Source organism: Anser cygnoides, chromosome 3, assembly GCF_040182565.1.
Source record: "Anser cygnoides isolate HZ-2024a breed goose chromosome 3, Taihu_goose_T2T_genome, whole genome shotgun sequence".
Lineage (NCBI taxonomy): Eukaryota > Metazoa > Chordata > Aves > Anseriformes > Anatidae > Anser > Anser cygnoides.
In genome coordinates, this window is record NC_089875.1 from 18264695 (window position 1) to 18282099 (window position 17405).

The 17405-nt window shown below is 37.9% G+C and overlaps 1 protein-coding gene across 7 annotated transcripts in view; it reads right to left on the reverse strand.

The window, feature by feature from the left end:
- ALK (ALK receptor tyrosine kinase) overlaps positions 1–17405 on the reverse strand; it is a 305041-nt gene that overhangs the window by 143057 nt on the left and 144579 nt on the right. The window lies entirely within an intron of this gene.

Consider the following 17405-nt stretch of genomic DNA (forward strand, 5'->3'; position numbering starts at 1 on the left):
AATGTGATAATAGTAAGTATCTGAGAAAGACCTAAGAAGATCAGTGACAGAGCTCAAGAGACTTTAAATTTTCACTCTTTACAACTGTACCTCTGCACCACTGGTACTGCTTATTTTTCCAGAACTGGGCCATGGTGTCACCCATCCTACTCAAGAAAATCTGGATTGCTCTGGCACATATACCATCAACTTCCAAGAGAGATGAAGGTCAATAATTGTAATAATGTGCAGAGATTTGGCTTAACCTTTCGGTCTTCGTAGCAACAGAGGCTACTGGCAAATTTTTTGATTGCTATCTTAATTTTAATTACCAATTTTTTTAATTGAGTAAAAAAGAAGCTTCACTGTGATATGAGAAAGAAAAGCAGTATAAAAGGAACAAAGGGAGAAGGGACACATGCCTAGCCAGTACTCTAAGTCTGACCTACCCCTTCCTATGCTGTAAAACTATCAGATAATAACATATGAAGACAACCTATTTTCATGTAAGGCAACAACATGTTATGAACAATGCTAGGAAAAGCAGATCCCAGCAGGCCAAGTCAGAGTTATCAACTAATAGGAAAACATTCTACATGTACCACTGGACTACTGCTGGCAACTTGCATTGAAGCTTGACAAGTGTGCACCACCACTACCAATAGTTTGTTGAAGGTATTACACTCACTATAGCAACATACACTCATAAACAATATCATCATTAAACGAATAATTTCTTAGGTTTGGATACTATTACAGTAGTCACAAATGTCCAGAATGAAAATGAAATGTCACAGGTTTGTCTTCCAGGCTCTTCTAGTCCGACCGAAGGTACAAAACACCTCCAGACTCAGTGGTGGGGGAGTATTCTACTCTCTCCATGAATCAAACATTTCTGAATCTCTATAAATGTCATGCTTTGCCAAATATTCAGATTTCAGGTAGGTTTCATTTCATGCAGACAAATGTGTTCCTATCTCCCAATGAACTCTGGAAGATATTTTAAGATATCATACCTGCTCTGGACAACAGCTTGTCCTGAACAGTGAACTGATTCCATCTGTTACTCTGTTTTATCAGTCTGAAGCCATAAAATCTTAACAGAATTTGCTTTTATCACTTGGAGAGCTGAAGGTTGGCATTCCAATTACTGCTCTGTGATGAAGAAACAGCACTCGCAGAGAAGAAAAAAAAAGAGTACTATAAACAGTGTGATGACAAATATTTTTCGAAGTTCAGCAAAACAGAGAAAGTATTCAGGACAACGACTCAAAATGAAGAAGTCTCACAACAACACACAGGATTGTGACACAGGACTGCTGGGCTCTGAATACAGAGTTGTGAACAGTCCCTTGACACTGCTGGTCGTCTAATCACTTATCTGTGACAGCAGAATATTGTCATAAAAAAAAAGCTTAGTATTTGATAAAGTCACGCAGGTATTTACCTGAAAGGTGTTGCTAAAGTGCAAAGCGTTAATTTATACATGGCTAAACTCTGTCATGTATTAATAGAAGTTCTTTGTTCCTCTAGCACTTTGTCTTTCCGCTTTAGCGAACTTCTTATACTATCTCCCTCAGGGAAAGTTTGCTAGCAGACAGCATTTGCAGTAGTTAAAAATCAACATCTATATCTACAACTTCCTTTCTGATTGTTCCTGCTTGAAACTGATAGATTAAAATTCATTTTCTGGAATGTCACTTTGAAGATAAAAATTGCAGGGCAGATCTGGACACAATTTCTCATTTTGCTCAAAAAACAAAGAACAGCAACAACAAAACCAACCAACCAAACAAACAAAACCCACAAACAGGGGATGACATTTAGGTGAGATATTTCCATGCCTTTCTTTCACCAAGATTATCAAAGAAACAAAGAAAGAAAAAAGAAACAGCACAGTATTCGCAAATAAATAAACTGGGTAGCCACATTACCTCATAATTAAATTACATAGTATTGTCACTGTATGTCTTCAGTGCAGTAAGTGATAACTAAGTGGTGACTAAGATGTCCTCAATCACACCGGAGCTCCAAGATTAATCTACCTTGAATGGGCAACCAACCACATGGCAAATCAACATTTGAGTTTCTGATTCTGAAACAGTACTTAACTCTCACACCAATTTCTCTAGAACTTTTGGGATTTGTATTCTCACAGCATGTGGGGCTGCAAGTAAATTGAGTAGCTCAGATCCTCCACCAGGCAATTGTGAAGAGGGGGAAAAAAAACGTTGTCACTTTTAGCACAGAGTCAGAATATCTCGGGACGCTACTTGGCTTGCAATCTCAGTGGAAGAAAAAAGAATATAAACTACTTTTATTTAACTAGAGAGCGTTTTTCTGGTTTGCTAGAACTGTTTCTAGCAATGAAGTGCTTAGCAAATCTCCTTCAATGGGAAGCGTTTTGAGAACACAGTAATAAATCAACACCATAATATCACTAACATGTTAACGATACTGTTCACTTAAGTTTAATGTAAATATAAATGAATGAATGAATGATATTGCTGATGAAGAATAGACATATTAATGTCTTGATGCATCATCATTAAGACACAGATGCAAGCAGTACGTAAGATACAAAGGGCAAGCTTAAAACCATGCTTCTTTGAAACCTTCTCCAAGGTAATTATGTCCAGCATCCCATTCTGCCAAGCCAAAGCAAGGGTAAATAGGGCAAAAGACTGGAGTGTTCCTAGAAACCAGTAAGTATAACAGAAGAACTAAACCAATGATAACGCCTCTGTCAATTTCTGCTAACATCAGCCTGTCTTCTGTCAATACAGAGTGATTTGTCAGTCACAGTGTTGTCACTGTATGTCTTCAGTGCTACTATACACCCAGAAATAAACAAAGAAAATAATTTCTTTCTCTCTCTTCTTTTCACACATATTTGAAACCAAATTCAAAACCACAAGTAAACATCTGTAATTTCATTCACTGACCCTTGGCCAATCAGGAAATGGAAAGTGAGGTACATGGTCAGAGCCAACAAAACAGTTCAGAGAGAAGAGCTGGAAGCTGTTTCTTGAAACCATGAAGAGAGCGAAGCAGTGGACCTAGCTCTCCAGTCAAGGGAGGAATGATGGATGAAAATATGAAGTAGGGATGCTTCTACTTCTACTAAAGAGGCAAGATGAGGAATAAGTAAATCAGCAATTTAACATCAGAGAAATAACTTTATGCTATTGACATATTAACACAGAAACTCTTAATGATATTGTAAACTTTCTCCCACGTTATTGTGAAGACAACTGGGACCTCCTGTGCAAGGTCATAACATTAATTACAGTTTAAGAAGGTAATTAAAATAACCATCTTTCTATGTACACATACCTTCTGGGTGGGGAAGGGGCAGTGGGTGAAACCAAACACACAAAGATAATTTACTTAGCATTTGATTAATTCAAAATACTGTTAGGCACTGTGGGAAAAATGCAGTTTGCACTCAGAGTATAATCACTGTTGTTTGATAATGTCCAACATCTACAAGATGAAGTCTGTAAATCCGTACAACGTGGAAGACTGCCCCTTACCACATATATCCCTCTAGTCTCATTTCCACACTGTAATACCTTCTTCCATTTAAGCCCAGTGAAAGTGAACAAATTAAGACATTCAGCCACTATTAGCATAATCTGAACTACATGTGTAAATCCATCCAGTGTCCTAGGGACAACCAATTCCTCATTCTGTGAAAGTATTAACTTAAATTTATAGGGCAGAACTGAAATTGCCAGGTGCATAAAATCTTTATTATGCTTACAGAAGAAATACTAGATCTTCCTTCTCTCGCCTTGTAGTACACACAATTCTCATTTGAAACAACAGCTGAGTATGCAATAATAATTTGTAATGTGAAATACTGTTAATGTGTTTCCTGAGAGTTTCTTTTCTAGAACATAGCTGAAATTACTTTTATTGCTCAAGTTTTCATTACAAAAATGTCATAGTACGTATATCTTTGGTCTCTCATGTACCTTGCTACAGGGCATGACAAGCTAATGACAAGGCTTTTTTCCCACCTCTTTCTCCCCTTCCTATGAACATCAGTGCACTAATATTTAGATTTACTTTGGAGCAAACAGTAAATGTCTACGGAGCTGTTTTCATTTCTCATTCTTATTCTGATTAATGAGCTGGAGGAACACTCCTTCCCTCCCTTCTATTTCTGTGGTTGAAAACATCGAGCTTATGACTCTTTTATACCATTAAACAAAAGTTTTAGAACTACATTCACTACTGGATGGATGGGACTTGTGTGACATTGATGGCTATTCCAAAAGGCAATAAGGGTCAGCAAAGCCACCCTTCAGCAGCCAGTACAGGATGGAGGAGGTAAGATACAATACCAGACTGAAATATTTTTGAGTGGATAAAAAGGCATCAAAATCCATTTTACACCTAAACAGCGGGGGGGGGGGGGGGGGGGGTGTAACCCAGGGCTGTCACGGGCAAGGAACAGAAAACACAATACTCTCTGATGGATAACTGAGCAAGAGCAGAGTAAAGAATGACATTAACCTGCAGAGGTTATTAGCACGGCTTGCTGTGCCTCTATCGAACAGCTACATTACAATGAATGTTTATAAAACAAACTGTATTACCAGTCAGAAAGTAACTGAGCACAATCATGGCATAAATTATTACAGAAGACTACAAATATAAGTCATTAAGAAAACATCAAGAATGTGAAAAAGCTATCATATCTGTCCTAGAAACAAAACAAGCCAGTAAAAAGCAACAAATTTAAGATTTAAAATCTAGCAATTTGATAGACTTTTTTTTTTTTTTTTTTGACTCAATGATTACTAAAGTTGTCCTACTCTGTAGTGATTTTTCTCCACAAAAGAACTTTAATCTGAAGTCTTAACCCTGCTATGGTTCTCATCACAGGAAGTTAAAGATGGTAGAAGCTAACATGACATACTGAAATTATTCAGCCTCACATTTTTGGAAATAAAAATTCTTGCCTCAGTCCCAACTGGACTGTCCTGACTGGCCTCATGATACATACGCACTGTATAATTTTAAAGTAATGTGTTCAGACTCAACCTTTACCGCTATGCTTTTTTCTTAAGAAAAGCAAGATCCATGCAATTATGAACATTAGAGGTACCAATACAGTTCTCAGGACAGTAAAGATGTGATAAATCCCAATGTCTCCTCCAAACGCCAATCAAAATAATTACCACAGCTTATAACAACAAAACAGAGTTCCTATCTCAGAGGAACATTTCAAATGCATTTTACCCAGAAACTGGAGGAAAAACACTCATCAAGATACTTACCTAATGAAATATCCGAAACCCTTCAATAATGGTTTTGATGTTTGTTCTTGCATTAAGGCAAAACATTGTCATTCATTTATCAGCATGTTTTCTTTGCTTCATTGAGCTGACCTGCAGTATTTCTCTCAGACTCAGTTCATCAAAAATGAAATTGCACTCTCCTGTGCCGTACAACACAATAACTCAAACGGTGTCATTATTCTTTGTATAATTAGTTTTCGTATCAACACTCATGCAGCTTCCATGGCATGCCACATCCAGGCTGGAGGAGACGTGCTGTGTGACCAGAGGCATAAAGCGCATCCCCAGGAAAAAGGACATAGAAACTTTGTTCCATGTGAGCCCAAGCAGCAAAAGGACAGCGTAATGCTGAAGAGACAGCTGAAAGGTGTTTGGGGTCAGTCCAAGAAATCAGTATTTCATCTAGCTTGTCCTAAGGGAAAACATGTAATCAAAGCTGAACTTTTCCCATGAAAAGTTCTGATTCCATGGAAGATACAATTTCTGAGGAAAAGAAATTGTGCACTTGTCCTAAATTAGTTGTGGCATTTCAGTTGGATACAATGCACTTCATTTTTTTTTTCCCTTCCTACCTATCATCCCTGAGACTATTAAGTATTAGGGGTTTCAGTCTTTCCAAGTGGTAGTTTCTGAAGTCCAGCTAAAAAAGAAAAGCACAGTTTGTTTCACCAACTTGTAGTGCCTCCCAAAAGAGGTAGGCAATGCAGCACATTTCCCATGTTCTGGAGCTAAAATGTAGTCTATGAATTGCAGTTAACCCTGCAGCTCTGTCAGGAAAGAAAAACTATTCAGAAAGGAGAGAGAGAAATGGAGACGGAGGGAGAACACACTACTCAAATTGAGTGCAGAGGCAAAAACCTGGAAAAAAAAAAGTCATGAAGATTTTGCAATTTTAATTTCTCTGCTCCTTCGGTTAGAAAAGACATCAGTGTCATCAGTGTCTTAGAAATGGGGAGAATTAATATAATAAGAAATGCTGGGAGGGGCATGGGGAAAAGGATATGGAAAGAGCATGTGCAATGCCTGTCCTCTGCAAGGTGGAAATGTGATGAGGCAAAGGAGTCAGGAGTGTATGCAGGCCTACGGTTTTCCTAGCCTGTGAGTAATTATTTTTTTCTCTTTACTTTGCCCCTACAAGTGTGTCTACAATGCAACAAGTGCAGCATCTGGATGTTGTGTGTATGCGGAAATTCAAGGGATGAATGCCTCCTCTGCAAACAGGGCTGCGCCACTCACTTGAGGTGAAGGGGATATACTTTAATCTCTCTGCTGGAATAATTTCCTTTGACTCTGAAAATCCAGACATCAACATTACGTCTCTACATGAAATCCTGCACTCCTCTAGCACAGACAATGACAGAAATAGAGTGCCACTCAGCCGTACTTCTACTGAATATGAACCTCACTAATGATCTGCTAGAGTCTCTCTTTAATGCTCAATTGTGCACATGAGTATAGTGCTGCCAACTTCAGCAACGTCATAATGTTTTAAGAGTTCTTGAGATCACTCAGTGAAAGCTGCTGCTGGACAGCTACAGCATCACTTGCTTCATTCGTGAGGCTCTTCTTGTGAAAATTCACCTCACTGAGGCCAGTTTGCAAGCCTCTAACAGGCTGGCATTTGTATACTCTTGGCCAAGATTTTCCAACAGAAGTGGCAGCTGGATTCTGCAAGAGAAGGTGACCACTGCTCTCCCCAGACTGCAGCAGACAGTACCGCTTCCCACCCTACAGTCTGGTCTGTGCTTTTCCCCTCCTTTGGACGCAGAATATGTTAAGAAGAAAAAATATCTGAGTCACAGTCAAGGAGAACAGGAGCAAGAGACAGAAAATGAGGATGAAAAGAGAGAGAGAGAAAATGAGATCTGATGAGGAGCTAGAAAATCTGGTTAGGAGAAATGCCTGGAACTCAAAACTACAAGGAAGGGTATGCTGGGATGGAGGGAGCAGGGAACAAGTGAGCCCTGGAACTAAGTGAGAAGAGAGAAAACAGCTGATGAGTGAGGGAAAGAAATTCTGTTGTATAAGAAACACCACTCTGTCTGTTTTCAAGTTATTAAGGAAAGAATTCAGCAAAATTATATAGGATTTTTTTCCCTTTTGTAATAGAATATTAGTAGGAGGCAAGGAGCGAAAAGAAAGCAAGATGTTCTTTAAAAAGGCATTTAAAAATTGATAGCACTCTGCTGATAAACACTTAAGTTGATCGTATCTCTCATTGTGTTTGAGAGAGACTGTTTTACGAGGTACTGTGCAACTGCCACTGCCTTGATACTGTCAAGCAGAATCCCCTATCTAAAAAAGAAGTAGCAAGAGCAGAGTCAATTCTCTTTCAAACAGGCCAGCTACACGACCCAGCCTTGACCTGAAGAAATTGCCTACAGGAATGGAAAAGACAGCCAAGTTCCCAGACAACTGGCTTTTACAACAACAACAAAAATAGGAAAGGGGTAGGGATAGGATAAAGGAAGAGAAAGGGAGAGGGAATCAATTTTTGTACTTGTGTCAGATGTTATCTACAGACCTCTAAGAAATGAGTACCTGAATAGCTCATCTAGCATTAAATAATAGCAAATTACAGTCATCATGGTTTTGATATGGATCTGCATTGTCAAAAGCATTAGCACACACTTCCCACACCAGAGCCTCCTGAAACCCAGGCACTTTGAAAGGAAAGGAGTAGAGGTACAAGATACAAGAAACAGTTGCTAGATTTAAAAACACCATCTCCTTTCAAGCTAAAAAAATATCCAGATGGATCGTTTCATGTTTTTATTTTCTGGTATGGTAGTATATTTAGCTAGACACTGTTAAGACATTTGACATCCTCCAATACTCAGGTTGTCCACTGCACTTAACATACCGATAGCAATCTTCTAACGAAAGTTATCTTAACATATCTGAGCAAGGATGCTGCAGAGGATAATAGTTGTTCTACATTTTATATTTTTCTTCTGCTAAATAAAATCAAATCATTTACCTTCTTTATTAAAAAGCATTTTAATGTAAATATTTATATAAAATCTTCCCCTTAGTATAATTTTATTCTGTTATAAAGGGATCATAAAAACTGGTCAGTGATCTGAATATGAGAGACAGTTGAATTTGTCTCACTTACTCTATTGCTTGGGTTTGGAGGGGACCTTAAAGATCATTTAATTCCAACCCCATGCCATGGGCAGGGACATCTTCCAGTAGACCAGGATGATCAAAGCCCCATCCAACCCGAATTTAAACAGTTCCAGGGACAGGGCAACTACAGCTTCTTTGTGCAACCTGGTCCAGTGCCTCACCACCCTCTGAGTAAATTTCTTCCTTATATAAGCTAAATCTACCTTCTTTTAGTTGAAAGCCATTACTCCTTGTTCTATCACCACACTCCCTGATAAAGAGTCCCTCCCCAGCTTTTCTGTAAGTCCCCTTAAGGTACTGGTATTCCTCTCTACATGAAGCAAAGTCATAAAAACTTCATTGCCTCATGAAAGATTTAGCCTTGTGCTGAACGTCTGCAGTCTTATCCTCATGCAAAGTTCATCAAGGATGGCAGATGGTGCTGCTGGTTCAAGTCCCACATTAGAATAGGTTTGTCTTGTCAAAAGGAACTTAATTATGCATCTTTGTGGCCTCAATCATCAGCACGAATGGCAAACCAAGCAAGGGATGATCAAAAAAATCTCCAATTACATTCAGTAAACAAACTTCACTGCTGCTATTTCCAATAGAAAATTATATTTAGTCAGCCTGGTATAGGAGGCAACAAATATCATAAGGTTATTGGCTGACTTTTATAAAGAGCTGGCAACTGTACTCATTGACTCAGAGAACTAAATGTTCATAAAAAAACAAAAAAACAGATGAACACAACCCTTGCAAAAAGGTAGTGAGAAGGCAAGTACTTCCAAATGTGAAAGTGAATACTATTCGTTTCTGTACAAGATACCAAAACACTACTGTGCAAGCCATGAACATTCATGTCTTCACTATATTGATTTATCTTAAGAACAAGTATTACCCAGCACAGTGTGTGGAAAAACCTTCTGGCACAGTGCAGAAGTCAAGAACTCCGTTGTATATAGCAGTGTGCAAAGCAGATCTGACAACCCTCTCTGAAAATTATGCCTTTGGTGTTGGTGTCAACCCAAAACCATGTTTTTGCCAGACTAGTCACTGACACTAATGGTTTGTTATTGCCAGTACAGAAGAGCCTTTCAGACAACCAGCATTTTGGTATAGAAATATCATTCCTACTGTACCAGATCTGCACCACAGAAAAAGAGGAAAGTGAAAAGAAAACAAAGGTAACTATTTGACAGAAAAACATCAGGAAAATGCTTTCAGGTATTAGAAATACTAGTTAACAGATACAGTACATGAGATTTAAATTAAAAGCTCTGCAAAGTGCTTCACAGTGGTGTCAAATACCACAATCATCACTGTATTCCTGTAGAAAGAAGGCCTGCTCAGTACTTTCACGGATCACTGAAAAGAATCCCAAGTCTCCTCCTTTGCAGCTGCAGCAAGCATCAGAATCTAAGTAGGTTTTTAGCCTTCATTTCCTTCAGTTTTCCAGTTGGGAATTTATTGAGAATTAACTTGCAAATTTCTGTTGAATAAATCTCTGATTTCTTTTTAATATACACACACAAACTGTAAGTTATTGTCCAAGTTGATCAGAGTTCTCACTCCTTTTTGAGTGGGAAACACTTGACTTATTGGCAATTGAGAATAATCGTCAAGATTTTTGGTTAGGCATCAAAACAGATAATGTTCTTTAAAATGAGGATGTGAAACTACCCTACTGGACTCTAACCCTATTGTATAAGTCATGAAGCACAACTAAGATAACTTAAGAGTAATAGATCTGAGAATATAGGTTAGAATGCACAATCAACTACATTAGTGCTACACTAATACTCTTAGGAGATAGACAGTTCAAATACTCTTAGTAGATAGACAGGTCAAAAATAAGAGTTTCATATCTTGCAAGGTTATCATAGAATCACAGAATGGCTTGGGTTGGAAGGGACATTAAAGATCATCTAGTTCCAACTCTCCTGCCATAGGCAGGGATGCCACCCACTAGATCAGGTTGCCCAGGGCCTCATCCAACCTGGTCTTGAACACCTCCAGGGATGGACACCTCCACAACTTCTCTGGGCAGCCTGGCCCACCTCCTGAGTGAAGAATTTCCTCCTAATATCTAATCTGGGTCTCCCCTCTTTTAGTATAAAATCATTACCCCTTGTCCCATCATTATTATCAGCACCTGGTTAACCATTTCTCTCTGAATTTGAAGGGAGGTATAGGACCTTGAAAATTTTATATAGCACCTAATATAGCAGGGTATATTTGCCTTGGATATTAAGGAGATTCTTAAGAATTAGCAAGGAAAGCCCCAAGACAATTGCACAAAACCACAGGGTATGGTGGGACAGCTGCAGAGGAGGTTGCACAGTGCAGGGAAGATTTTTTTAAAGGCAAAAAATAATCAGGAAATACAAAAAGAAATTATACTGCAGGCTAGTTATAAAACTTTGCCAAGAGCAGAATGACAGAGAACTTGGCTAGAAGGGAACAGAAAATAACTAGAAACAAGGCTGGCAATATTAATGAGGCATGTAGCCTAGCCTCCAGAAACAAATGTTGGAAGCATTTTGACTGTGACAAAAGCATACTTGGAAGTTACATAGCAAAGGAACCTAAGAAAGAGCTTACAATTCTGTATGGCAGAAGGGACACCTAAACCATGAAAAGAAAAGACAACAGGACAACTTCAGTGTGTGTGTGCATGCTTGGGGACAGGAAGCTTGGGTGGTGTGTGTATATATGGTGGATTGTTTGTTTGTTCGGGTTTTATGAAATTGAAATTCATCCTTGCTTGTCTACACAGATATGAAGTGCAACACAGGCTAGTGGCAATATGGGGCTGTAAAGATTCATTCAGGATGACTGCTAAAAATTGAAGCAGAAGCCTCAGGTAGAGAGGAAAACAGAAGATCTATAAAACAAGTGAAACAAGTTAAATGAAAGAGAGAAAACAAAAGCAAGGGAAAAAAATAGACTTCGGAAATTGAGAATAGCATGATAACCACTAAAGAGTAGCCTGCAAATAATTCTGAAGACACAACATAAAAGTTTACGAAGACAAATTTTTGTGCTTAGGATTTGGATGGTATAAAGTAGGATTACATTGTTCAGATTGGTCTGAAGAAATTGTTTCAGCCACATAAGAAATTATTTTTATTAAAGACCGTTTGAGTTCAAAAGAACAAATACACAAAAAAGCCACTTTCAAGGGTGCCCCAACTCTGGTACCATGCCCAGTTTGGCGTCATTTCTATGAGGCCAGTGTGACAGTCTCAGCTTTCAAGCACAGAAGCAGCTCCCAGAAACTGGGAGTAGGTCACCAAGAGGTGTTGCAATTATTTGGGAAGCCACAAGGACTCCTTGTACAGGGCACATTGGGCATTCTAGCTCAGCCCTCCTCTGTTATAGTGTGCTCAGCAGTACGTGAAAAGCAGCAGAGAAAGTTGCTTCACTATGCACCCATAAAACTGAATTCTTACCTTAAAGAATAAGTGTATTTTCCTCTAATCTTCCATTCTCTACACATTATGTAATCTGCCCTCGTAGTAGGATGAAATTTGTTGGACATTTTTTTTTCCTTATTTGCTACTTTTATTTTAACTTAAAATTGCTTTTTTTTTTCTCTCTCTCTCTTTCTGTAATTGTAATTGGAAAGAGGCTGCATAGACTTGGCCTTCCTGCTTACATTTAGATCTAGCCAGCATCAGTAAAAGACAGCTTTGCCACTTAAAAGCTGCCTGATAACTGTCACTAATAACTGCAGTTTTCCCCCACCCTCTCCAACACCGTTGCCCCAGACTGATTTCTGATCTGTTTGATTGGGACTGTAATCAACTGCTAAAAAATATAAGCAACAACTGATAATTGAACTTTGGTTCTTTTTGGTTGGTTCAAGAGGTCTCATAATATTGCTGCTTCACCACACGATATACCACAGTACTGAATACCATTCAAAATTCAGTTTCTGACAATATTAATATATCTTTCTTGGTAATAAACACTTTGCTTCCACATACATGTCTGACAGCAAACTGTGAAACATACTGCTACAGTCCAATCTCAGCTGCCAATGCAGTAAATCCCTCTGGAGCAGTTTGAAGGTACTGCTTTGTTGTACTTGAGCTGACATGCAAAAATAAGGCACAATCAGAAGTTTAATAATTCTGTACAAAATCTAAGAGAAAGGAACCAGGTTCATCTCAAGAAATAATACAGCACTTTTTCAGCAGCAAAACCACTAAGCTTGAAGGAGAAATATATGGACATGTACCTACCTCCAGTGCTAAAGTGACAACTTAATCTACATAATCTAGTGCTCACGTGGAATGCGGAAACAATATTTCCACATCTGAAGACAATTGTAGATCAGGTTCATACTGTTTCATAAAGCTTTGAAGCATTCCACCTTACACATTCTGAAGGGCTTCGATTTAAATCTCCTCATCTACTGAAAATGAACTAGAGATTAACTCCTCAGGGTACCACAATCAACAGAGTTAAAGCTTTCTTCAGAGCTAGAGTTGAGATACTGAAAGAATCAAGGTTTTGTTGAGTGGAGAAGAAAAACTTGTTTTCCAAAACAAGCATCTGTTCTGAAACGGACTGATTCCTCAAAGGTATTAAGGATGGTACATTTTGAAAAGGGAAGGGGAAGGAAAGAGTTATAAATAGTGTATTTTTTTCTCTTTGCATTTTATTTGCCAGCCTAAAGGGACTAACAGTTGGCTAGCGGATAACAGCACAGGAAAACCTTAAGTGATAATTTTCTGTCTAGACCCGTTGAAGGTTCCTCTCTTAAAGTAAGGATTAGTGGTGCCTGGCCACCAAGACTGGAGAGCTTAATTTTTAATGAATCCATAAATCCAGACTATTTTCTGGATTAACTGAATTTCTCAAATGCATAGTTTGGACTGAATTATTGAAACTCTTTTTTAGGCATCAAAATCTATCTCCAAAAATTTGCAGCACATTTCAGTTGCACAGAATTCTAAGTCAGTAGTTTAAGTGCTCATATGCAGTACCCCAAATATATATATTTTTATACTTTTTTTTCCCTTCCACAGGTTTTTCAGGGAGAAGGAGAAGGAGAAGACTCTAAAACTCAAGGTCAAATGTGACAGGTGCTAGTGATTCCTAACAGATTATGTGTCTCCTTAAGTCAAAAGACATACAGTTCAGTACCAACAATTCTGTGCATAGATTCTGTGGTCTCTATTCCCAGACGTGTGGGGTGGCATAGCAGACCATGTCAATCTAATTGTCAATGCTACAGCCTCAACCTCCCTTTGCCTCTAACTGTTGAAAACATTTGTAGTAAAAGACAGTGTCTCACTAACACAAAACAAATACAATCTAAAAAAAAAAAAAAAGAGAGAGAGAAATTACTGTTCTTCTTCCCATAGAGAAAAAATGCTAGCACAACAGAACAGGTAATGCGCACAGGTCATTCAGGAAATGCGGGACAGATGCAAGAAGTGAACTCAATCCAGCAGCTCAGGTCGCATCTTTTGAATCTACGTCTGAACAAGTCTGACCTCCTGGTATTTCTGATTAGGTAGCTGATCTGAGGATCTGCACTGCCTCCACTCTTCAGGGAGACCTAGATTACCTTCAGTCATATGAACCATATTAAGATCTATTTGTTACCTAATATTTTGGAAAAAAAAAAAAACAAAAACAAAAACTTGATTATGGGATTAGTAATAGTTTTCTGTAATGAAAGACCAAATTGAAGTTATGTAGTCATTTGCTACGTACTTACTAAAAAAGTTTTGTTTGATATACAGTATATAATATACTTGATTCTTTCAGTATATATATACAGTATATAATACTGCAACTTACCATTAATAGTGCTGGTAGAGATGTAAAATAATAATGGTAATTAAAATGTATGATGCTATTTTTGCCCCTGTCCGGCTCTAGCTTATCTGAAATACACAGATCAAAAGAAATAAAAATCAGTCCTGTATTACAAACTCTGACCTTGTTCAAAAGATTTCCTTTGTATTTTCATTACTTCATTAAGCACATTTATAAGCTTACTAGCTTTATAATTGCAAATTTAACAGATAGGAAAATAATTAACAGGTGAAATGAAATCACTGGCCACAGTGACAGCCTGACAAGCTCTGAGGCACTCCAAGCCAACATTCAAATTGTGATAGTAACTCCTTTTCTAAATAACTCCTATGCTATGTACACATGCAGTCTCCTCAATTACAGTAACACAAAAAATGCAGTCTATTAAATAGCAACAAGAAAGGATTGTAGAGAATACCCAGGGAGCAGAAAATCAGCAAAAGACAGTAACAACATCTAGTGACATTTGGGATAAATCAGAAACTGCTATGCTCCATGGCAGGAATTCTAACAATTTTTTGCCATTACAACGGATTGACAGCAGTACATAGATTCTCTCCCTGTATCAATTGCATGGGCTTGTAAAACGCAACAGAACTTTAAGGAAGGCAGAAGAGACAAACCATATCAAAAACAGATCCACAAAGTTAGATCATCTAGAAACTCTATCATGCAACAAATCTAATTCTAACAGAATATAGCAGTGTGTTGTTCCCCATAGAGCAGTCCCTACAGATTGCTTGGGAACTAAATTAGTAAAGGTCTAATCAAAAGTATTCCAAAACCACCAAGATTAAATATAGAGTAAGACTTTTTTTGCCTTAAAACAATAATAATAATAATAATGGTACATAATTCTGTTGAATTGATAAACAAGGGCATAATTAACTTTTGAGTAGTGAGGATTGTTACAAATATTATGTAGAAAAGTTATTTAGCAAAATTTCTGGATAATACAAAACAAGAATCCGTTTGCCAACCTCTGCTGTTTCATCACTCAGGAACCACTTGCAGATAACACTTCTGACATATTCTTCCCGGTGTCTGTTCCATCTGCCCTATCCTAGTACTATGTAACATATCTTAAATTGTCTTGCTTTCTTCCTAAGCAAAATAAAACATGTAGTGACATATGTCAAGTAATAAAATAAAACAAATATGCATCTTCTAAATAACTATTTCTGTACCATCTAAGCTTCATTATGGAATTAGTGAGTCCACAGTCTTGGGCTATTTTTTTCAGACCGAATGAGACCATAAGAGCAAACAGAACATCACTAGCTCTTTATCCATTACAACAAAAATGTGTATTGTGCTCACAAGGACAGCATGATTGAACCCTGGTAACAAATAAATATTTGGTGCTATACTGTCTCTATTTTCCTAATAAAGTTTCAAGGCTTTATATATATTCTACTTAAGATTGGTTCAATATGTTGCCAACCAAAACACTTGCTTGGCTTCTTTCAATAAATAGAACTACCTGACAGCATTTACTTTTTTCTCTTGTAAATGTACATGAAGTGTGAAGACCTTGTAAGATATGAATATGTGTAATTCAGGTTATGAGATTTAAAAAAAATGAAGGGAAAAAAAGATACTGACATGGTGCATAGTTCAAGATATGAGAAAATCCACCCTGGAATTAATTTACTGCACTCCTCAAGTGCAGTTTTTTCGATAAAACATGCTTTTCCTGCTATAAGCCTGATTTTCAGCAATGGTATGGACTCACAACTACACGTACCTTCCAGGTCTTATTTGCAAAACAGTATGTAAAGTGCACTGAATCAAAGAAGTGTCACCTGTAAAACTTCAAGGTGTTTTCTCATTTCTAGCACAGGCTCATCAGCTATCTTCCACTCAGAGCTTACAGAATTTTGTGAAAGAATTTATTACAAGACAGCACCATTTTTTGCAGTTTCTAACATATAGTATTAAAAAGAGTAAACTATAGGATTACTAATTGATTTAAGAACTTTATTGAATTATTCTTAAATTCTGATCAGCTATTCTTGCTTCCTACTTAAAGAAAAGATTTTTACGAAAGTAAGATTTGCATGTTTTATTATCAGAGCTTAGATAATCTAATCTAATTCCTCCAAATAAAGAGCACAGGAGCGCTTATCAGTTCTGGAATTAAGGTTAAAAAATAATAACAAGTAATAACAAACTGTTAGCCTACTGTCTGTGGCTACCATCTGTTGGGTAGGAACTTAACTGTCATTTTGTTACCTTTATGTGGGCACAATATCAGAGCCTTTCTTCCTTGCTGAGCTGGGTAAGAGCTACTGCCTCTCACAGTGATGAGACAAGAGTGATGAGGGGAATAAATGAACTAACCAGAGAAGTTTTATAGCTCAGACTACCAAGGATTCAGCAATATAGAATGGAGAAAGTCCCAGGCATGTCCTTACTCCACTATGTGCCATGCAAACGCTGTTGCGTAGCAAGCTGTACTTTTCTAAGTGGATGGTACAGGCAAGCTATAACCAAACTCACCTTCTTTACAAGCACAGGCAATCTTTTCTGTGGTGACAATCTCTTTCTGCCATCTGCAATACACAGCTGCATAGCCCATATTGTCTCCAGCAGATGGCAAAAGTGTGCATTTGTTACTGTAGTTAGTGATCTTCCCTTCAGGGCTCCTTACGTTTGGCACTTGCCTGTGCTCCAGATGTGAGCTAGAGCTCCTCCACGCAGCAGAGCAAAGCACTTTACACTCAGCAGTATTCCCTGCAAATGCCAAGGAGCAGTGGCATTGCCAATGCAGGAGGAACTTTGCACAAAGCACTTTTATTAGCTGTGGCATACAGCACAGCATTTTCAAAGAGCTAAGGAAAAAGACAGCTGCTGCAGCTCCCCTAATTACCTTTCCCCAGACGTCAACAGTAATTTACAATTTGGATGATATTGCTGGAACTAACTACAATTTAGTTCCATACACAAGCTCTCCTGCTCACATTTATAGGCCATGTGTTATATGAAAATTACTTCTATTCAAACTGTTTCTATGACTTAGGTCATCACCTGTCAGCATTTTAACTGCACATTCTTCTTTTGCTACTGGAAAATACGGAATTTGCTATAGATAGTAATCAGATAATCACATCTTATTTCAAGCACAATCCAGCAGGACTTGCTATTAGAAACTCTCTAATCTAT